This window comes from Tachyglossus aculeatus, chromosome 21 (genome assembly GCF_015852505.1).
Source record: "Tachyglossus aculeatus isolate mTacAcu1 chromosome 21, mTacAcu1.pri, whole genome shotgun sequence".
Classification (NCBI taxonomy): Eukaryota; Metazoa; Chordata; class Mammalia; order Monotremata; family Tachyglossidae; genus Tachyglossus; species Tachyglossus aculeatus.
This window is the reverse complement of record NC_052086.1, coordinates 50,134,850-50,157,685: the sequence shown is the minus strand read 5'-3', so window position 1 is coordinate 50,157,685 and position 22,836 is coordinate 50,134,850. Positions and strand designations below refer to the sequence as shown.

At 47.4% G+C, this 22,836-nt stretch overlaps 1 protein-coding gene across 1 annotated transcript in view; it reads right to left on the bottom strand.

Annotated features, from left to right (window-relative positions):
- SCNN1B (sodium channel epithelial 1 subunit beta) overlaps positions 1–13,016 on the bottom strand; it is an 82,245-nt gene extending 69,229 nt beyond the window's left edge. The window contains exon 1 of the mRNA XM_038762285.1: positions 12,975–13,016. The gene's annotated coding sequence lies outside the window, so the exon portion shown is untranslated. The remainder of the gene's footprint in view (positions 1–12,974) is intronic.
- Positions 13,017–22,836: the final 9,820 nt, after the last annotated feature.

Genomic DNA, 22,836 nt, shown 5'->3' with positions numbered 1-22,836 from the left:
TGAAAAAAGGGGGCAGAATTAAGTTCAAGGGCAATGCAGAAAGGAGTGGGAGAAAAGGAAATGAGGGCTTAGTGAGGGAAGACCTCTTGGAGAAGATGTGCCTTCAATGTCTCATCTGCATCCCCTCACTCACAGGGTTCCCCCAAATGAGAACTCCCTCCACCTCACCCCAAATCTGTCAAACCACAGCTCTTCCCATATTCGAGGCTTTCCTGAAATTCTTCCTCCTCCAACAAATCTTCCACAATTAATTCCCAGCCCCCTAAGTCATATGCCCCCAACAGCCATATCTAGCCCTGTTTGAAAATATTTAAATCCATTCTCAGAAATCAGTGGAAGAAACATGCTTTAGTGGAAAGAGCACAGGACTGGAAGCCAGAGAATCTGGGTTCTAATCCCAGCTCCATCACCTGCCTGTTGTGTGCTATGGGCAAGTCACTTAATTTTTCTTTACCTCATTTGCCTCATCTATAAAACGGGGATTAAGACTGTGAGCCCCATGTGGGACATGAACTCGATTAGCTTATATCTACCCCAGTGTGTAGTACAGTGCCTGACGTAGTAACAGTGGCACACAATAAGTGCTTAACGAATACCAATTAAAGAAAAAACACACAAAAATGAACTTCTCTGTGCCTTCAACTGCCTCCATTTCTTCACTTAATACATGTTCTCCTTCCTACTTAGATTGTGAGCCCCTTGTGGGTCAGGGGCCATATTCAAACTAATTTGTATCTACCCCAGTGTTTAGTACAGTGTTTGTCCCTGAACAAATATCAGAATTATTATTATCATTATTCAGCTGCACATTCAATGATTCATCTTGACTACAGTTTGTAAATATTTTTATGTCTATTTTTCCTGTGCCTTGTCTGGAGGGAATGTTTTGTACTTCTCATTCATTCATTCATTCAATCGTATTTATTGAGTGCTTACTGTGTGCAGAGCACTGTACTAAGCACTTGGGAAGTTCTCGAGGGCTTAGTATAGGGTGCCTTGTACCAAATGAGAGTTCAATAAAATCTACTACTACTACATGTTTAATAATAATAATAATAATGATGGTGGTATTTGTTAAGTGCTTACTTATGCGCAAAGCACTGTTCAAAGTGCTGGGGGGGATACAAGGTGATCAGGTTGTCCCATGCGGGGCTCACAGTCTTAATCCCCATTTTACAGATGAGATAACTGAGGCCCAGAGAAGTTCAGTGACTTGCCCAAGGTCACACAGCTGACAAGTGGCTGAGCTGGGATTCGAACCCATGACCTCTGACTCCCAAGCCCACACTCTTTCCACTGAGCCACACTGCTTCTCTAGAGACTGATCTTTGACTCTGGGTACCCCATGATCTGGGCGCAGCATTCCATTCCCAATTTTTTCCCTGATGAACTTCTCATATTTCAGAAACAATAATGATGATAATAATAATAGTGGTGGCATTTGCTAAATGCTTACTATGGGCCAAGCACTATTCGAAACACTGGCACAAGATAATCAGCTTGGGCACGGTCCTTGTCCCACATGAAGCCCACATTCTATGGTAGAGGAGGAATAGGTATTTAATTCCTACTTTACAGAGATGGAAACAGAGGCCCAAAGAAACTAAGTGACTTGCCCAAGGACACAAAGCAGGCAATTCAACCCACATGCTTAACTCCTCTAACACCAATCTGTTCACTGTACCTTGATCGCATTTTACTTGCCACCTACACCTTGCCCAGATCCTGAAATCCCTCCTCCTCCAACATATCTTCCACAATTAATTTCCAGCACCTTAAGCCATATACCCCCAACAGCCACCCCAGCCCTGTTTGAAAATATTTAAATCCATTTTCAGAAATCAGTGGAAGCAACACTAACTTTAACCCCTTCATATCCAATACCACTCTCCCCATCTTCAAAGCCCTACTAAAATCACATCTCAGCCAAGAGACCTTCTCCACCTAAGCCCTCCCTTCTGAGTTTTCTAGGCTTTTAGGTCTGTTCCCCGTAAGCACTTTGATAGTCTCCCCTCCACCAGCCATTATGAACATATTATCCGTCTGTAATTGATTTTAATGCCCTAAACTCCTTGTGAGCAGGGATGATCTGTATCTACTTCTTTGCATTGTACTCTCCCTATTGCTCAGGACTGTGCACTGCACACAGTGAGTGATCAATAAATATCAGTGATTTATTGATTGAAGTGGCACAGCTAGGATTTGAACCCAGGTCCTCTGACTCTCAGGCTTATGCTATTTCCACTGGGTCATGCTGCTTCCTTAACCTGTACCTAGAACTAAAATGACAGCGCCTTGGGTTTGCCCTCTTTTGGTGTGGGGTGGAGAGAGTGGGATTATAGCCAAGTTTCTCTCATGTTTGAAGAAGCTGTACTCAAAGACTCACACCCTTACTCCTTACAGAAAGCCATGGAATCTTCAACCCTGGCCCAAATCCTGAGATTTATATTCAAGGACCTGGGTTCTAATCCTAGCTCCAATAGTTATCTGCTTTGTGACCTTGGACAAGTCATTTTATTTCTCTCTACCTCAGTTCCCTCATCTGTAAAATGAGTATTGATAATAAAAATAATTTTGATGGTATTGACACCTGTCTACTTGTTTTGTTTTGTTGTCTGTCTCCCCCTTCCAGACTGTGAGCCCATTGTTGGGTAGGGACTGTCTCTATCTGTTGCCGAAGTGTACTTTCCAAGCGCTTAGTACAGTGTGCTGCACACAGTAAGTGCTCAATAAATACGACTAAATGAGTGAATGAATAATACCGTGAGCCGCATGTGGGACATGATCTGTGTCCAACCGGATTAGCTCATATTAACCCCAGCACTTAGTAAGCATTCAACAAGTACCAATTTAAAAAAATTGTTGTGGACATGGAACTTGTCTACCAATTCTATTGTACTGTACTCTCCCAAGTACAGTGCTCTGCACACAGTAAGCGCTCAATAAATATTACTGATGATGATGATGGTTAGTGTCAAACCCAGCTGGCCTCTTTCCAGGAGGGTAATCCTGAGCAGTGCAAGGTCAGGTATTCTCTAATCTGTCAAAAACTGCCTGAAGGACAACCCCCAGAAGATGTCAGGAGGAAGACAGGGAGAGGGGGGTCAGAAGAAAGGGAGAGTGGGTCCCCCTTCAGATCAGAAAATGTATTAAGCCTTGCCTGGACACTACCGCCCTCCTCGCTAGACTGTAGGATCCTTTAAAAAAACAGTATGTGTTAATCTATCAGTGGAATTTATTGAGCGCTTGCTATGTGTTCACCACTTATCTGCTGTTTGACCTGTTGTAAAATAGGGATTATCCATTCATTCAATCGTATTTATTGAGTGCTTACTGTGTGCAGAGCACTGTACTAAGCGCTTGGGAAGTACAAGTCGGCAACATATAGAGACGGTCCCTACCCAACAACGGGCTCACAGTCTAGAAGGGGGGAGACAGAATGTGAGCCCAACGTGGGTCAGGGACTGTGTCCAGCCTGATTCCCTCTTATCCACTCCAATGCTTAGTACACTGCCTGGCACCCAGTAAGTGCCTAATACCATTATTATTATTATTATTATTATTATCATTACTGCTAGGTGCAAAGCACTGTACTAAGTGCTGGAGTAGATACAAGCTAATCAGGTTGGACATAGTCAGTGTCCTACTTGACCCTCCCAGCCTTAATCCCCATTTTACAGATGGGATAACTGAGGCACAGGGACGTTAAGTGACTTGCCCAAGGTCACACAGCAGACAAGTGGCAGAGCCAGGATTAGAACCCAGGTCCTCTGACTCCCAGACTCATGCTCTATCCGCTAGACCACACTGCTTCTCACACTCAGGAGTCAATCACATCTCTTGGGAACCTTCCAGATTTCTGGAGGATACCACAACCGGGCTGGTCCTCAGGGGATGGGAGAACAAGGCAGGAGTTCCCCGGGGCTTTCACCCCATGCTGTTCACCTCACTGGGGGATGAAGAGAAAGAAGTGGAGGCAGTGTAGAAAGAGCATAGGTCTGATCATCACGAGACCTGAGTTCTAATTCCAGTTCTGCCCCTGGTCTGCTGGGTGACTTCATTTAACTTCTCTGTGCCTCAGTTTCCTCATCTGTAAAATGGGCATTAAGACTGTGAGACCCTTGGCCATGAATAATAATAATAATAATAATAATAATAATATTAATAATAGCATTTATTAAGTGCTTACTATGTGCAAAGCACTGTTCTAAGCACTGGGGAGGTTACAAGGTGATCAGGTTGTCTCACGGGGGCTCACAGTCTTAATCCCCATTTTACAGATGAGGTAACTGAGGCACAGAGAAGTGAAGTGACTTGCCCAAATTCACACAGCTGACAATTGGCAGAGCCGGGATTCGAATCCGTAACCTCTGACTCCAAAGCCTGTGCTCTTTCCACTGAGCCACGCTGCTTCTCATGAACCTGATTAGCTTGTACCCCTTGTACCTTGTACCCTATGTACCTCTTGGCACACAGTAAGCATTTAATAAATACCATTAGAAAAGAAGGAAGGGGGCTTGTCCAACTCTGAGCAATCTCCAGACCAGGCCAGACTTCGGGGCAGCTGCCCCACATCTTCTCTTATCCTACCTCTAAGGTTTCATTTGGGAGATCCTGTAATGTTTCCTCCCTCCCAAATATGTGGAGAATGGAAGTTGGACTGTTTAAGATGTGTACTGTTCATGACTTCACTGTTGCAAGAGGACAAATATGCTTGACAGTAATGCAAGGGCTGATCCAGATAAGCTCAACTTGAGTTGCTAAGGCTGATTTGAATGTTTATCAGGAGCCTTGGCCAGATCCAACCTTTAAGACCTACTTTTGAGAGAAAGTTTTGTTTCCTCAGTCCATCCACCTGGTGAGGTAACTTCATTTAGCTCTAGACTCTGGGGCTCATTTGATTTTGTGGATACCAGTATTTCACTGATTCAAAATTATCCTTTAGGTTCCCACCGTCTATTCAAAAGATACATTTAAATTAAATAGAAGTCAAAATCGTCCTTAAAAAAACCCATATTTTTCTACTAGAAAATGCCAGACCAGAAAGACAGGTCTTGCCCTGAACCCTCAAGGTCAGAAAGCTGGATTTGTCAGACCAGAACAGGGAGGAAACTCTACAGAGAATAACGCCCTCAATGAATACCGCCCTGCCTCTAGTTCCTTTTTTGAAAAAGACATTTGTCAAGCACTTACTATGTGCCAGGCACTCTACTAAGTGCTTGGGTAGACACAAACTAATCAGGTTGGACACAGTCCCTGCCCCACATTGGGCTCAGTCCTAATCCCTATCGTACAGTTGAGTTAACTGAGGCACAGAGACATTAAGTGACTTGCCCCAAGTTACAGAGCAGGCAAGTGGTGGATCTAGTTTTAGAACCCAGGTACTTTTGACTGGTATTCATTAGGCCATGATGCTTCTCCTTTAGTTCCTTATATGCAAAGCTGGGAGTCTGAGGAATTGAGGCACTCTGAGTTTCAAGATTGTAAGCTCCTTGAGAGTAGGGAAAAGGTCTATAAACTCTATTGTTCTCTCCCAAGTGCATATTACAGTGCTCTGCACAGAGTAAGCACTCAATACTATTGATTGAAGAGTGTCAATGTGAATCATATGAGGACAACACCCAGGGAAAAGTACTCATAGTGTAGGTTTCACTGTGGACATCTTATTCCAGTGTTTAGTACAGTGCCTGGTACATAGTATGTGCTTAACAAATACTATAATTATCATTATTTTACCATCCTATCTGTAAAATTCCTTTGAACAGCAGACATTGTAAACACTGGCCTAGCATTCTTGAACACCCACTGTTACTTGGCTAGATTAATAATAGTAATAATTTTGGTATTTTTAAGAATTTATGTGCCAAGCACTATGTAAAATCCTGGGATACAGTCAAGACAATTAGTTCAGAAAACTGGAGCTTGCAGTCTAAAGAAGATGATGAGGTATTTTATCTTCATTTTACAAATGAGGAAACTGAGGTCCAGAGAAGATAAGTGACTTGCCCAAGGTCACACATCAGGCAAGTGGAAGAGCAGGGATTAGAACCCAGGTCTCCTGGGTCTCCTGACTCCTGCTCCTGTGCTCTATCCACTAGATCCCACTGCTGCTGCTGTTGATGATGATGATGGTATTTATTAAGCGCTTACTACACACAAAGTACTGTTCTAAGTGCTAGGATAGACACAAGATAATCAAGTTGTCTACAGACCCTATCCCACATGGGCCTCACAGTCTTAATCCCCATTTTACAGATGAGGTAACTGAGGCCCAGAGAAGTTTCGTGACTTGCCCAGGGTCACACCACAGACAGCATTAGAACCCAGGTCTTTCTGACTTCCAGGCTCATGCTCTATCCAGTAGGCCCCGCTGCCTTCCTATTAGATGCCTGTCACACAATGATAGTCATAAAGCCTCATAAGAAGCGACATGTTTGTTCTACTTCAGCTGGATTTTACTTTGTTGCTCTCTGGATTCCTATAATGAAGAGGTCCTGATACAGGAGAAAGCTGTCAGCTCAGGCCTCAGACAGGCAAGAGACTCCAACCAAGGGCAGACACATCAATTACTTCTCCAAAAACTGCCAACAGATATCCACTTCTCACATGAAATGGAAACTCCAAATCATTAGCTTCAAGGTTCTCACCAATGGTTTACCACCTATCTCCCATCCTCTTCTCCTGCTTCATCACCTGCTCTTCGCTCCTCCCTAATTAACCTTCTAACTGGGCTTGGCTAACAACTCTCCTTCTTGTGGCTAATAATTGTGGTATTTTTTAGGCACTTACTCTGGGCCAAGTACTGGACTAAGCTCTGGGGCAGATACAAAATAATCAGATCAGTTATAGTCCATGTCCCACAGGGGACTTACAAGTCTAAGGGGCTCCCATCTTTTTCTGCCTGAGTTGCTGTCCCATTCAGCTTCAAAAACAAGTTCCCTCCTTCCTTCAAAGCCCTCCAAAGAAGCTGCCAACTCTAAGAGGAATTTCCAGACTACCCCTTCAACTTTCTAGAAATGCCAAACACTTGAATACTTACCATACATTAGGGAAGCAGTGTGGCCTAGGGGAGGGGTCACGGACTGGGGAAATCAGAGAACCTGGGTTCTAATCTCAGCTCTTTCACTTGTCTGTTGAATGACCTTGGGCAAGTTATTTAACTTCTCTGTGCCTCAGTTTCAACTGTAAAATGGGATCTGTTTTCTCTCCTACTTAAACTGCAAGCCCCACGTGGGACAGGGCTTGTGTCTGACCTGATAGACTTATCTATCCAGAAACGCTCTGGACATATTACTCCCCTCCTCAAAAACCTCCAATGGCTACCGATCAATCTGCGCATCAGGCAGAAACTCCTCATCCTGGGCTTCAAGGCTGTCCATCACCTCGCCCCCTCCTACCTCACCTCCCTTCTCTCCTTCTACTGCCCAGCCCGCACCCTCCGCTCCTCCACCACTAATCTCCTCACTGTACCTCGCTCTCGCCTGTCCCGCCATCAACCCCCGGCCCACGTCATCCCCCGGGCCTGGAATGCCCTCCCTCTGCCCATCCGCCAAGCTAGCTCTCTTCCTCCCTTCAAGGTCCTGCTGAGAGCTCACCTCCTCCAGGAGGCCTTCCCAGACTGAGCCCCTTCTTTCCTCTCCCCCTCGTCCCCCTCTCCATTCCCCCGTCTTACCTCCTTCCCTTCCCCACAGCACCTGTATATATGTATATATGGTTGTACATATTTATTACTCTATTTATTTATTTATTTATTTATTTTACTTGTACATTTCTATCCTACTTATTTTATTTTGTTGGTATGTTTGGTTCTGTTCTCTGCCTCCCCCTTTTAGACTGTGAGCCCACTGTTGGGTAGGGACTGTCTCTATGTGATGCCAATTTGTACTTCCCAAGCGCTTAGTACAGTGCTCTGCACATAGTAAGCGCTCAATAAATACGATTGATTGATTGATTGATCTATCTCAGCTGTTAGAACAATGCTTAATGCACAGTAACCATTTAACAAGTGCCATTATTATTATAAGTTGCTTATTTAATTGCTTACTTTGGAGTTTTTAAAAATATGGATTTGTGCCTTTGCTACCTATGATCATTTGACAATTTTTCTCTCCCCCTTTCCATAGATAGCTCCACAAGGTTAGGGACTGTGACTTTTACTTCAACTGCATGTTTCCAAGTGTCAAGTACAGCTCTCTGAAAAAGTCTGCTCAGTAAATGCTGCTGTTGCTGCAGAAAGGTAGAGGTCTGGCTTGGAGGCTTATCAAACTGCATCTCTGGGGACCGGTAGTGATTGGAAGGGGCTGGAGAGGCTCTGGTGGGGAGGACTGCCACCTGACCCCTAATACAGAATTATCCTGTGCCTGCCAGAGAGAGCAGGAGAGAGGAAGACACAAGGGCTTTGGGAAATAACTAATGAGTCGACATCTGTGTAATTCATTTTTTCTTTTATGGTATTTGTCAAGTGCTTCCTATGTGTCAATCTCTGTTTTAAGTGCTGGGTTAGATGCAAATCAATCAAGTCAGACACAGTCCCCGTCCCAGATGGGACTTGCAGTCTAAATAGGACGGAGAACAGGTATAGAATCCCCATTTTACAGATGGGGAAATTGAGGAACAGAGAAGGTAAGTGACTTGGCCAAGATCACTCAGCAAGCAATTGTCAGAGGCGGGATTAGAACCCAGGTCCTCTAACTCCTAGGTACATGCTCTTTCCACTAGGCCACACTGCTTCATTGCCTTCCCCTGATCAGCAAGTGTTCCCTCTTGGCTTAGGCCTCATTATTACTGGGAAGCAGCATGGCTTAGTGGATAGAGCACAGGCCTGGGAGTCAGAAGGACTTGAGTTCTAATCCTGCATCCACCACTTGTCTGCTCTGTGACCCTGGATGAGTCACTTTACTTCTTTGTGACTCAGTTCCCTCATCTGTAAAATAGGGATTAAATCATACTCCCTCCTACTTCAACTGTGAACCCCATGTAGGCCAAGGACTTTGTCCAACCTGTTAAACTGAGAGCCCCATGTGGGATAGGGACTGTGTACAAACCAATTTACCTGTATCCACCCCAGGGCTTAGTACAGTGCCTAGCACAAAATAAGCACTTAAAAAATACCACAGTTATTATTATTGTTGTTATTATTCCTCTGCAAAAAGGGTCACCATTTTTTAAAGGGCCAGAGGAAAGAGGAGAAGGGGAAGAGGTGTTTTACTAAAAACAAATCTCCATGAAGTGGAGAATTCACAGTCCTGGGCACCCTCACACCCTTAAGAATGCTTCAGGCTCTTTAGCTCAAAGTCTTTGGATAGACCCCAGGAATTCCAACCAAAGAGGCAGGTAGGAGGGGTGGGGGCGGGAAGGAGGGTTAGTTACTGCAAGGCCCTTTGTGGAGGTTAGTGTCCAGGATTTCAGCTGAACAAGTGGACAAAAAATGGGTTGAAAGGACTTGGGTTGTTCAACAGCTCCCCACTATGTCATCATCATTCTCACAAATGCTTCCTAGACGGCGTTCAACGGCCCTCCTTGCACGCACCTCAGAATTCACCCTTGTAGTGCAGCAGCTTTCCAGGAATTTCGACCGCAGGGGAGAGGAGGAGAGTCAAGGAGAGGAGAGAAGAAAGGCAGAGGACACTGCATTGTTCATGCCTCAGTCTGCCCAGCAGGACCAATAGGTAGCCCTTACCTTTCCTGGGGGACGGAGGGATGGACCCCCTTCCCCCATTCCCCTTTCTAAAAGTCCTGGGGCTTTTAAACCTGGGAGTGCGCAGGGCCACGGCAGTGAAGAGGGTCTATTCTCCCTCTGACAGAAACCCCACAATTTGCAAGACACAGGAGTCCTTGAGGCCTGGGTTCTAGTCCGAGTTTGACCCTTTGAAGGGACAGGGATTGGGTCTAATTCCCATCTGTTTATTCTCACCCAGTTCCTAATACACTCAATAAGCACTCAATAAATTATATTTTACAACCAATAACAAGATTCCTAGAACACAGCCTTCTCTATTGGTTTAGTTTACTTCTGATTTAAAACATCTTACCAAATGAACTACAAAGCCATACCAGAACTCAGAGAGCAGAGGACCTGGATACTAATTAATTCAATCGCATTTAATGAGTGCTTACTGTGTGCAGAGCACTGTACTAAGCACTTGAATCTCACTCTACCAGTTGCCTGCTGTGTAGCCTTGGGTGAGTCACTTCACTTCTCTGTGCCTCAGTTTCTTCCTCTGTAAAATGGGGATTAAATATCTAAACTCCCTCCTACTTAGACTGTGAGCCCATGAGGGACAGGGGCTCTGTCTGACCCGATTAACTTACATCTATCCCAACACTTGGAACAGTGCCTGACACATATTAAGTACTTAGAAAATACCATTAAAAAAAGAACTTTTGGGTGAGAGTCTGTCAGTGACAGGAGGGGATGAATGATTGAGGAAAATGGTAGAAATACCTTCTCTGGGGGGCTTTCATAAATGTAATGTAATAATAATAATAGTAATGGTATTTGTTAAGCGTTTACTATACGCCAAACACTGTTCTAAGTGTGGGTAGAAACAGCAGTGCTTGGCACATAATAAGCGCTTAGGAAATACCATCATGATGATACAAGGTAATCAGGTGGAGTCCCACGTGGGGCTCCCAGTCTTAATCCCCATTTTACGGATGAGGTAACTGAGGGCCAGAGAAGTGAAGCGGCTTTGCCCAAGATCACACAGCAGACTAGTGGCAGGGCCGGAATTAGAACCCTCATCCTCTGACTCCCAAGCACGTGTCCAACTAAGACACGCTGTTTCTCACCCATTTACTTCCCCCATCCCCCCTATCCCCCATGCCATGTGTTGGTTCCAGCTCTTAGAACAGTGACAGTCGCCTGTCCCGCCATTGACTCCTGGCCCACATCCTTCCCCTGGCCTGGAATGCCCTCCCTCCATACATTCACCAAGCTAGGTTTCATCCTCCCTTCAATGCCCTACTGAGAGCTCACCTCCTCCACGAGGTCTTCCCAGACTGAACACCCTTTTTCCTCTCCTCCTCCCCATCCCTCCCGCCCTACCCTCTTCTCCTCCCCACAGCACTTGTATATATTTGTACAGATTTATTACTCTATTTTACTTGTACATATTTACTATTCTATTTATTTTGTTAATGATGTGCATATAGCTATGATTCTATTTGCTCTGTTGGTTTTGACACCTGTCTTCATGGGTTTTTTTTTGTTGTCTGTCTCCCCCTTCTAGACTGTGAGCCCGCTGTTGGGTAGGGACCGTCTCTATACGTTGCCAATTTGTACTTCCCAAACGCTTAGTACAGTGCTCTGCACACAGTACGCACTCAATAAATACGATTGAATGAATGAATGAACAGTGTTCCAGTGCTTAGAACAGTGCTTGGCACATGGTAAGAGCTTAACATCATCATTATTTGGGTTGACAGAGGACCAGTCCGGTCCAGAGGCAGGTGGATGGATTAAATGAGTGAAGCTGTGTCTTGGGTGCTGTGTGCGGTGTCCCTGGGATGCTAAGCGGAGGGCTTTGCGGCAGGTGTAGGACTAAGGACAAGGAGCGGCAGTACAGGGGGATCCACAGAGAAGCAGCGTGGCTCAGTGGAAAGAGGAGTCAGAGGTCATGGGTTCTAATCCCCGCTCTGCCACTTGTCAGCCGTGTGACCTTGGGCAAATCACTTGACTTCTCTGTGCCTCAGTTACCTCATCTGTAAAATGGGGATTAAGACTGTGAGCTCCACGTGGGACAACCTGATCACCTTGTATCTATCTCAGTGCATGGAACAGTGCTTGGCACATAGTAAGCGCTTAACAAAAACCAACATTATTATTATTATTATTATTGGGAGTCAGAGGTCATGGGTTCAAATCCCAGCTCTGCCAATTGTCAGCTGTGTGACTTTGGGCAAGTCACTTAACTTCTCTGTACCTCAGTTCCTTCATCTGTAAAAATGGGGGTGAAGAATGTGAGCCCCACTTGGGACAATCCGATCACCTTGTATCCTTCCCAGCACTTAGAACACTGCTCTGCACATAGTAAGTGCTTAACAAATGCCATCAGTATTATTATACAGAGAAGCAGCGTGGCTCAGTGGAAAGAGCCCGGGCTTGGGAGTCAGAGGTAATGGGTTCTAATCCCGGCTCCGCCAATTGTCAGCTGCGTGACTTTGGGCCAGTCACTTCACTTCTCTGGGCCTCAGTTACCTCATCTGCTAAATGGAGATTAAAACTGTGAGCCCCATGTGGGACAACCTGATCACCTTGTATCCCCCCCCCCCCAGCGCTTAGAACAGTGCTTTGCACATAGTAAGTGCTTAACAAATACCATCATTATTATTATTATTTGGGCAAGTCACTTCACTTCTCTGGGCCTCAGTTACCTCATCTGCAAAATGGAGATTAAAACTGTGAGCCCATGTGGGACAACCTGATCACCTTGTATCCCCCCCCGAGCGCTTAGAACAGTGCTTTGCACATAGTAAGTGCTTAACAAATGCTATTATTATTATTATTATTATTATTATTATTATCCGCGGAGGCCGCGACGGGCCAGGGACGGAAACGTGCAATCCCAGCCCAAGCGGGCTGAGACTGGTGGCGCTTAGAGCAGTGCTGGGCACATAGTAAGCGCTTAACAAGTATTTATTATTATTATCGTTATTATTTTTATTTTTAGGGATGTCGGGGTGTGGAGGATAGGGGGGATCCCGGCTGGCCGGGGACGGGCATCCACGGACATCCCAGTCTTCTTCCCAATCTACGGACATCCCAGCCGGGCCCCGCTCGGCGCTCTGTCTCCGCGGGGCGGTGCGCAACTGTGCGCGGAGCGGTGCGCGGCCCCAGCCCCCTGCGAGCTTGGGAGCCCGCGGAGAGCCGCGGAGATGGAGCCGGGCCGCCGCCTGCTCGGGGGAAGCCCGGAGTCCGAGTTCCCAGCCTCCCGCCCTGCCCAGCCCCGAATCCCAGCCCGGGAGGGGATTACCTGCGCGGCGGCGGGGCCGGGGCCGGGGTCGGGGTCGGAGCGTGGAGGATGGATGCGCTCCGGCGGAGAAGGGCGAGGACGAGGAAGAGAAGGCGGGCGGCCGAAGGAGGAGGAGGAAGAAAAGCAGGCGGAGGGGGAGGAGAGGAGGAGGAGGAGGGGCGGGACGGGAGGGAGTCGCCGGAGCGCACGCCAGCGGAGTTTGCGCGGCCCCTGCTGCGCGCCCCCTGCGCCCGGCGCCCCCCTCTACCCCCATGCTCAGGGTCACTGGAGGCTGTAGAGCCACGGGAAGGCGCTTTATATCTGACCCGAGGACTGTGCTCTCCCCCTCTCCCCAGCCCCCCCAAGGCTGCAGCCTTCCCTCACCCCAGCTAGGCCCCGGCCCTGAGCCTTCCAGGACCCCCGCGGAGGAAGGAATCTCAGGGGGTTAACGGAAACCTCGGGGCTCCTGGCCCATGAAGGAACATCGGGGCCCCTGCCCCATGGAGGAACCTCAAGGCCCCTTGTCCTGTGAAGAAACCTCAGGTCCCCTGTCCCATGGAGGAACCTCAAGGCCCCTTGTCCTGTGAAGAAACCTCAGGTCCCCTGTCCCATGGAGGAACCTCGGGGCTCCTGTCCCATGGAGGAATCTCAGGGTCCCTGTCCCATGGAGGAATCTCAGGTCCCCAGTCCCATGAAGGAACCTCAGGGCCCCTTGTCCTATGAAGGAACCTCAGAACTCCTGTCCCAATAAGGAAACTCGGGACCCCTATCCCATGAAGGTCCCCTGTCCCATGGAAGAACTTTGGGCTCCCTGCCTCATGGAGGAACCTAAGGGCCCCTGTCCTATCGAAGAACCTCGGGGCTCCTGTCCTATGGAGGAATCTCAGGGCCCCTGTCCCATGGAAGAAACTCAGGGCCCCTGTCCCGTGGAGGAACCTCGGGACCCCTGTCCCATGAAGGAACCTCAGGTCCCCTGTCCTATGGAGGAACCTCTGGGCTCCTGTCCCATAGAGGAATCTCAGGGCCCCTGTCCTATGAAAGAACCTCAGGTCCCCCATCCCATGGAAGAACTTTGGGCCTTCTGTCCCATGGAGAAACCTAAAGGCCCCAGTACCATGGAGGAACTTCGGGGCTTCTGTCCCATGGAGGAAGTGGGCAGGAGCGAACACGGAATTGTTCACCAAATCCCATAGCACCAGGATGAGAGGGCACCCGATGAAGCTTGAAGGTGGCAGTTTCAAAACAAACAGAAAGAAACCTTCTTCGCCCAGCAGGTAGGAAGCTTATGGAATTCATGACCACAGGAAGTTGCACAGGTAGAAAATATCAGTCGGTTTGAAAGGGGTTTGGCTCAATTCACAGGCAAGCAATACATGATGGGTTAGTAGACACAGCTAGGGTTGCGGAGGGGGTAAAGTTTGGGGAATTAGATGGGATGCCCCTAGCCATTAGGATAAATGTCGAGAAGAGAAGCTATCTCCTGATTTCTCTAAGCTTTTAGAGAAATTTCTTGTGGCTTTTATTGGAATCAGGATTTTGGGCTGGGTGGGACAGTGGTCTGACCATTTTTCTTTTTTAGTGAGGGGGCAAAAAGGGTCTTTTGGGGGACAAGCAGGGCGTGCCTTGGGAGTGACAGGAAGGACCCCACAGCAAGAGGGTAATAGTCACCCAGCTCCACATGGAGTTGGTGATTCTGGATCTGACTTACTAATGATAATAATAAAAATAATAATAATAAAGGTATTTGTTAAGCACTTTGTGTCAGGCATCATACTGAGTAATGGGGTAGATACAAGCTAATCAGGTTGGACACCACCCGTATCCCACACAGGACTCACAGTCTTAATCCCCACTTTACAGATGAGGTAACTGAGACCCAGAGAAGTGAAGTGACTTGTCCAAGATCACACAGCAGACAAGTGGCGGAGCCGGGATTAGAAGCCAGGTCCTTGCGACTCCCAGCCCCATGCTCTATCCACTAGGCTCACACTGTTTCTCTTTAGGTCACAGCATTTAGTTTGGCTTAAAATTAGTACAGGAGTCAAAGGATGTTAGCCTGCAAGACATCCCTCAGCCTCTGCCCCTTTCCCACATCCTTTAGCCCTGCTGAGTCAAATGGGGCTATGGCTACCTGGGAAATCTGGCTGGATTCCATCTAGTCGCACCTGTCTGCCACTGCGGTTATAGCAGCCGGTTGGAACCACAGGGCCAGACATGGGATTTGTGTCCTCATGGCTAGGTGATTAGGTTCCAAACAAGTTCTCTGTTTCATACTCTGTTTTACTCAGGTTTACTCTATCGTCCTCTCTCAAGCGCTTAATACAGTGCTCTGCGCACAGCAAGCACTCAGTGAATAGCATTGATTTGTTTCACATTCACTTCTTCCAGCTCTGCGGGGCCAGACTAAATATTCCTTTCAGCAGTGAATGGCAAGTGGGTAGGGGGAACCAGGTAGTAGAGTTTGGGACTGAGACGTTCCTCTGTTTAGTTAGGGGTTTTTGTTTTGTGTTTGTGTGTGTGTGTGTGTGTATGCGCACGCGCAGACAGTAAAGGGGTGGGCAAGTTGAACCAATAATAATCATCATGATTAATCTTCTTTCTAGGGGGAGTTTAAAAATAGGCCAGCTTTTAAAGCTTATCTCATCTCTGCTCTCTTCATTCCTGAACTGCCATGTAACCCCTTTTCAGAGATCGTGCCAATCCTGCCCCTCTCTTGGAAGCCTGCTTCCTGATGACCGTTCAGTCATTTAGAAACTGGCTCTGAACTTTCCTGAAGAATGAGTTCCAACTTGACGCAAGGCAAAGCTCTGATTTCCACATGGCTGGGTGGAGGTTGCTGACAGTGTTGTCAGAAGAGGCCAGGTTGGTTGTCCTAGGAGCCTCACTGCCCTTCCTGGTTAAGGTGCTGGGAGTTCTGGATTGCAGTGGGGTAGGTGGTGGTGTGGGGGAAAGGGGATGAATGCATGTGCTTTGCGAGTCTTCCCCGGAAAGATAAGGTGCTATTGGGGCCCCGGGACATGACGTTTATCAAACTTCAGTTTTGCCCTCCCACATCTCCAGGGCCAGCCTCTCCCCACTCAAACCTCTCTGAGGGGGTAGAGCACAACTGCATTTCTTCTGGCGCCCTGAACTGGCAGAGCCTTGTAGTGCTTAGTATAGTACCTGGCATATAGTAAGCACTTAACAAATACCATAATTATTATTATTAACCATTGGAAATACCATCTTGCTCCCTCTCAGATCCCTGACTGTACCACATTTTGGTGCCTACTTTTTCTGCAATGCAACCCCTTCCCTCAAACTTCCTCATCAGCGCTTTCAACCTTGAAGCCGTTGTTCATTCCTCTCTCTCATTCACTTTAGACTGTGAGACTCATGTGGGGTGGAGATTGTGTCCAACCTGATTATATTCTATCTACCCCAGCGCTTAGCACGGTGTCTGGCACACATTAAGCTCTTAACAGATAGCACAAGTATTATTACCTTTATCACCATTACTATCATTACATCTCACATTCTGTCAAAGTCCTGCAGTTCCCCCTCTAGACTATTTCACAGGTGTGCCTTTACAACTTCCCTCCTGGGGACCCACTCTCATTTCCACCCAGTTGTACTCCTGTAACAGCTTCCCTAACTTCCATAAAATCCAGCCTCTCCACTCGTCAGTCTGTCTTACATATAGCAATATGCAACTACTTTTTTTTATCAGTGCAAGCAGGCATCTTTCCCCTCCTTCAATTCTCTGAAGGCTTCCTATTCCTTCTCGTCTGAAACCAAGGCTCCTAAACTTCACTTTGCGGCTCCCCTCTAGCCACCTTCCTCTTATCTGTCTCCTCCCTTCTCCCACTACTCCCCAGTTCATGTTCTCTTCTCTTCCTAAGGAAACCTCCAAACTGTCCCCTGCTTTGGGTGTTCCTGTCTCTGACCCATAGCTCATTCCTTTCCCTTGAAATGGCTATTCCCTTCAGCTTTGCCCCACTGAAGTCCGAGAAGCACCTCCAAGAGGCAATCCCCAATTAATCCTCTCCTCCTCCATCACCCACGCATGCACTTGGGTTGCATATTTGTTTTAATGACTTGCTTGTTTCTACTCTTTTTTTCCCCCATTTTCTTACTCTTAAAACCATCTTCTCACCAACATCATCAACATATTTATTGAGTGTTTAATGCTTGAGAGAGTGCAGTGCAAGAGAGTTGGTAAGTACTGCTCAGAACAAACTTACAGGCTAGAGGGGGAGACAGAAATTAACATAAATAATTTATAACATAATTTATAGGTATTTACAGATTTCCCCCCATTTGGTTGTAGTGTTCCTGGAGGGCAGGGTCTCCCTCTGTAACTTCTCTTAGATGCTCTCCAAGTACTTAATACAACCTAGTGCTCACTAGATACTGTTCATTCTTATGCCCACATTGATATTTAATTTTGTTGGTGGGAGTGGGATGGATTGAGAAGCGGGTAAAAGAATCTGGTAGGTCATCAGTTGTTAACAGGGTGGACTTCAGCATGTAAATTTTGTGAGATCAGACACTATCTCTTTTGTGTTCTGGACAGGTCCTAGGAGGTTTTTGTAAATATCAGTATTTACTAAATATCTCCTCCATGCCTAAGCCACTCTGTGCTTATCTAGTTTAGTGCCTAGGGATAGAAATGGATAATTCCTATACACTTAGCACTTATGAACTTATTTGTATCTACCTTAGTATTCACATATTCTCTTCAATTTATTTTCACCACGCTTGTCAATATTTTTATACTTATCACCCATGTCCCAACCAAACATTAGAGGCTAAGCTCCTTGAGGGCAGGTAACACATCATTTCATTATTCTGTACTTCCCAACCACCTAGAATTACCAAATAGATGCTCAATAAATCCTGCTGCTGCTACTGTTACAACTACCACGACTAGTACTACCGCTATTCTACTACTACCACCACTACTATTACCACTTCTAAAATCCTCCCTAGGAGAAGCAGCATGGCCTAGTGGAAAGAGCCTGGGCCTGGGAGTTAGAGAACCTGAGTTCTAATCCTGACTCTGCCAATTACTTGTTGTGTGACCTCAGGCAAGCCACTTAACTTCTCTGTGCCTCAGTTTCCTCAACTGTAAAATGGGGATTCAACACCTGCTCCCCCTCCTATTTAGACTAGGAGCCCCTTGAGGGACAGGGACTGGGCCTGACAAGTGCTTAGAACAGTGCTTTGCACAAAGTAAGTGCTTAACAAATGCCATTATTATTATTATTATTGACTTGCATCAATGCACCAGGGCTTAGAACAGTGCCTGACACATAAGTGCTTAATAAATATGATGATAATAATGATATTGATAATAATAATAAGAATATGTTCTGCAACCTTCACTTGGTCAGCTGTCCTGGGACTGGTTAATGGTTGGGTCATTTGAACTTGAACAGAATGGTCCCAAGCGGTCACCCTGAACCCTCTGCAAGACTTCTGGGTGCACGTTTATCCCAGTGGCATTCATGTGAGAAGCCATGTGGCTGAGAAGCAGCATGGCCCAGTGGATAGAGCATGGGCCTGGGAATCAGAAGGCCTGGGTACTAGTCCCGACTCTGCCACTTGTCTGCTACATGACCTTGGGCAAGTTACTTCACTTCTCTGGGCCTCAGTTCCCTCATCTGTAAAATGGGGGATTAAGACTGTGAGCCCCATGTGGGAATGGGACGGTGTCCACCTGATTAGCTTGTATCTATCCCATCGCTCAGTACGGTGTCTGGCACATAGTAAGCACTTAACAAATACCATAAAAAATACCATCTCAGCTACCCTTCTGAGCATGCATGAGGGGGCTGCTAGCAGGAGGACTTGGAATTCCCTCCCTACAAAGAGAACTCATTTTAGCTCCAAGTGGGCATGTTTGGGAATAGCTAAAAGAACCAGGTGCTTTGGTCCTGTCACTCATTAGGCCTTTTGGAGGTGGGGCCAAGCCTGGCTCCAGAATGTCCACATGGGCAGGGCTCTGGTGCTTGGCCTTGGCAAGAGCCAGTGACTAAACTCACTCATGTTGGAAAGTGCTTAGGCTTTATCTGTGGGGATCTGCTCCAGAGTTTTCATTTCGCAGAGTCGGGATGGAGACAGACCGGAAAACTGCCTAGAAGATGCAGCAGCGATGTAAAATGGTGAGTGAGGGTCAACTGACAAACTCCAGGCCATCAGATTGGATATTTTTTAATGAGCTGAGCGATCAGTTCCCCAGCTGGGTTGGACAACTTTCCCCTGGGGACCCTCTCCTTTCGAATTTAAATTCCCAACCAGACATTGCCATTTTCTGGTGGGGCTGCGGAAAGTGAAGGAGGAGTTGCTTTCAACCTTGCACAGTGTAAATTTCACTGTAGTGAGTAACATGATATCATGTCAACCAGTGACAATTGACCACAAACCACAGTACACTACAAAACACAGTGGCCTGATGCTTCGATCTTTGATATCATGACTGGTCCAAGGTTTGCTGCTGGGCTGCAAAGCAGAAGAAGCTGCTGGGTAGTGGGAGGTGGGTGGGTTTCTTCCCAGGTAACCACATCTCCCTGCCCCCTCCCGCCCCCCACCACCCAGGGAGATCTGGCTCAAGAAGAGACCCAGGTCTCTCTTCATCACCTCGCCCCCTCCTACCTCACCTCCCTTCTCTCCTTCTACATTCCTGTCTGCACCCTTCGCTCCTCTGCCACTAACCTCCTCACAGTACCTCGTTCTCGCCTGTCCTGCCGTCGACCCCCCGGCCCACGTCCTCCCCTTGGCCTGGAATGCCCTTCCTCCTCACATCCGCCAAGCTAGCTCTCTTCCCCCGTTCAAAGCCCTACTGAGAGCTCACCTCCTTCAGGAGGCCTTCCCAGACTGAGCCCCCTTTGTCCTCTCCTCCTCCCCATCCCCCTGCCCTACCTCCTTCCCCTCCCCACAGCACCTGTATATATGTTTGTACAGATTTATTACTCTATTTATTTTACTTGTACATATTTAGTATTCTATTTATTTTGTTAATGATGTGCATCTAGCTTTCTCTCTATTTATTCTGATGACTTGACACCTGTCCACATGTTTTGTTTTGTTGTCTATCGCCCCTTTCTAGACTGTGAGCCCGTTGTTGGGTAGGGACCATCTCTATATGTTGCTAACTTGTACTTCCCAAGCGCTTAGTACAGTGCTCTGCACACAGGAAGCACTCAATAAATACGATTGAATGAATGAATGAATGAATGAAAGGAATGGACACTACCCACGGGTTTCTGATATGGTTGAGAATGTGTTTGCAGAGCTACAAGTTAATGCTGTTCTCGGTTATGCAATGGCCCACCAGCACTACCTCCCCACCTTTTCTCCCTTTGACTCTTCCCACACAGGGACAGTCCCCGCCTCCTCCTTCTGCTCCTCCTCCATCCCCCTCATTTTGGAATTAGGCTAATCCCATGTATGCATCATCAGTGTAATAGCCTTTCCTATATTGTTCTTGGTTTGGCATCACAGCACATGCCCTTTGTGCCCACGTGTGAGGCAGGTTTTCATTTGCGATACTTCCTGTTTGCATTCCTCATTCGTAATTTAGAATTATCTGCCAACCTCCTCCTCCAGTCCTGGCAGAATTTTTACCTCCAGTTCTTTTACCCTTTAGTACGACAGGTTTTCTTCTAATACCCAGGCCTTTGCTGGTACTCAACAGACTAAAACCTAAAGGGAGCAAAACAGGCTGATGGGGATTTAAGAGTTTTAAATTCAGGTATGGAGTCGGGCCGCCTTATTTTTGGAGTTCTGATCACCACTCCCCTTCCCCTGGTGCCCAAGTGTCCCCTGTCAACTCCTGCAGATGAGAATTTGGCCCTTTTGGAAGCTGAGTTCATTCATGACCTTTCAGGGCTCTTGGTGAGTGTCTTAAATGAGTGCCCTGAATTGGGAATTAGCAAGGTTTCTCCTCAGAGCACCCATCTTTCCCTGGCCTCTCTTGGGGAGGCCACTGCATCCCCAGACTTCCGGTAGAACCAGACTTCGGGGGCGGGGCACATGCCGGGGCAGGGATGTGCCAGCAGGGCCCAGGCACAGGGCTGGGCTGCCCCCCTGGCCCAACCCCACCATTCCCTCCCACGGCCCACCCAGCAGGGACCTTGGGTCAGGACCTCGGACAAGACCCAGCCCCGGGCTGGCCAGAGCTCCCGTCCCACCAGCTGCCACACTTTGGGCCACTAGGACAGCTCTAGGGTCAGCCAGCCTGGGCCTGGGTGCCAGCCACCTAACTGCCAGGGCCTGGGTGCCAGCCACCTAGCTGCCAGGGCCTGGCTGTGGTTTAGAGTGGGGCCTCGTCTCTGGCTGTGCCTCCGAACCAGAAGTTCAGGCCCTGGATGCTACCGATCCCTAAAATGGTGCAGGCACAGTGTGGCCCACAACAAGCCTCGAGGAGCCGAAACTACCCTGAGGCTGTTGGGCTCCTCTATCACCTCTCAGAGGGGGTCTAGTACTAACCCATCAGTCCAAGATTTCTCCAGACTTGAAGCTGGACAGGCCTGAATAGAACCCAGAGAAAGCTCTGGACTGGAGCTATAACAACCCTTAGTGCCTACACAGTTCCAAGCTGACCCTGGAGGAGTTCTGTCATCTGCCAGGGATGCCCGGCACTTGAGCCGGTTGGCCTATAGGACTGATATAACTGGCCCCACTAGGCGGATGGCTCCCAACTCTCCCTCGCTAACCCTGGCCCCTCTCCTTCTCTGTAATCTCACATTTAAGCACTTACTATATGTCAGGCACCGTACTAAGCGTTGGGGTAGATACAAGGTTGTCAGGTTGGACACAGTCCCTGTCCCACATGGGCTCACAGTCTTAATCCCTATTTTACAGATGAGGGAACTGAGACACAGAGAAGTGAAGTGACATGCCCAAGTTCACACAGCAGACAAGTGGTGGAGGCAGGATTAGAACCCAGCTTCCTTTTGACTCCAGGGCCTGTGCTTCATCCACGAGGCCATGCCGCACAGGACATGGGTTGCACCACTGATTCCTCAGGTTCAATACGTCTAGAGCTGAAGTCCTCGTCTTCCCTCCCAAATCCTCACCCCCACCTAACTTGCCCATCGCAGTTAATATCACCATCATCCCCATATCTGAAGCCCACAACCCTGGCATAATCCTAGATTCCTCCCCCACTGTCAATCCCCATATTCAATCTGTCCCCAAATCTTTCCTCTGTAAAATTTCCCAGACTCCTCCTTCCTCTCCATCCAAACAACCACCACATAGGTCAGGACTTGTTCTATCAATGCCCCTCTGAAATCACATCTCCTCCAGGAGGCCTTCCCCAAATATTTTCTAATTTTCCCACTCTATGTCCCCCCAACTGTCACCGCAGCAGTTGCAGGACACCTAGGCACTTAACCACAATTCCCCAAACCTCTTATGAACATATTTTATACTATTTCCTCCAATCTTTAATTTGTTCTATCATCTGTCTCCTCCACTAGATTGTAAGTGTCTTAAGGGCAGGGATCTCATAAACTGATTCTGTTGTGCTCTCCCAAGTACTTATTTCGGTGTTCTGCACTTAATAAGCATTCAGTAATGATAATTATTGTAATTATGGCATTTGTTAAGCGTTTACTATTTGCCAGGCACTGTACTAAATGCTGGGGTAGATACAAGCAAATCACAGTCCCTGTCCCACATCGGTCTCACAGTCTTAATCCCCATTTTACGGATGAGGTAACTCAGGCCAGGGAAGCTAAGGGACTTGTCCAAGGTCACACAGTGGACACTAAACACTATCAATTCATAAAACTGTTTATCAGAACTTCGGTCCTATGTCTAATCCTCTCTGGACTGTGGTACTTAATCTCATAAGCAGGCCTTGATAACTTTTACTTTTCTAGGAGTTGCTTGC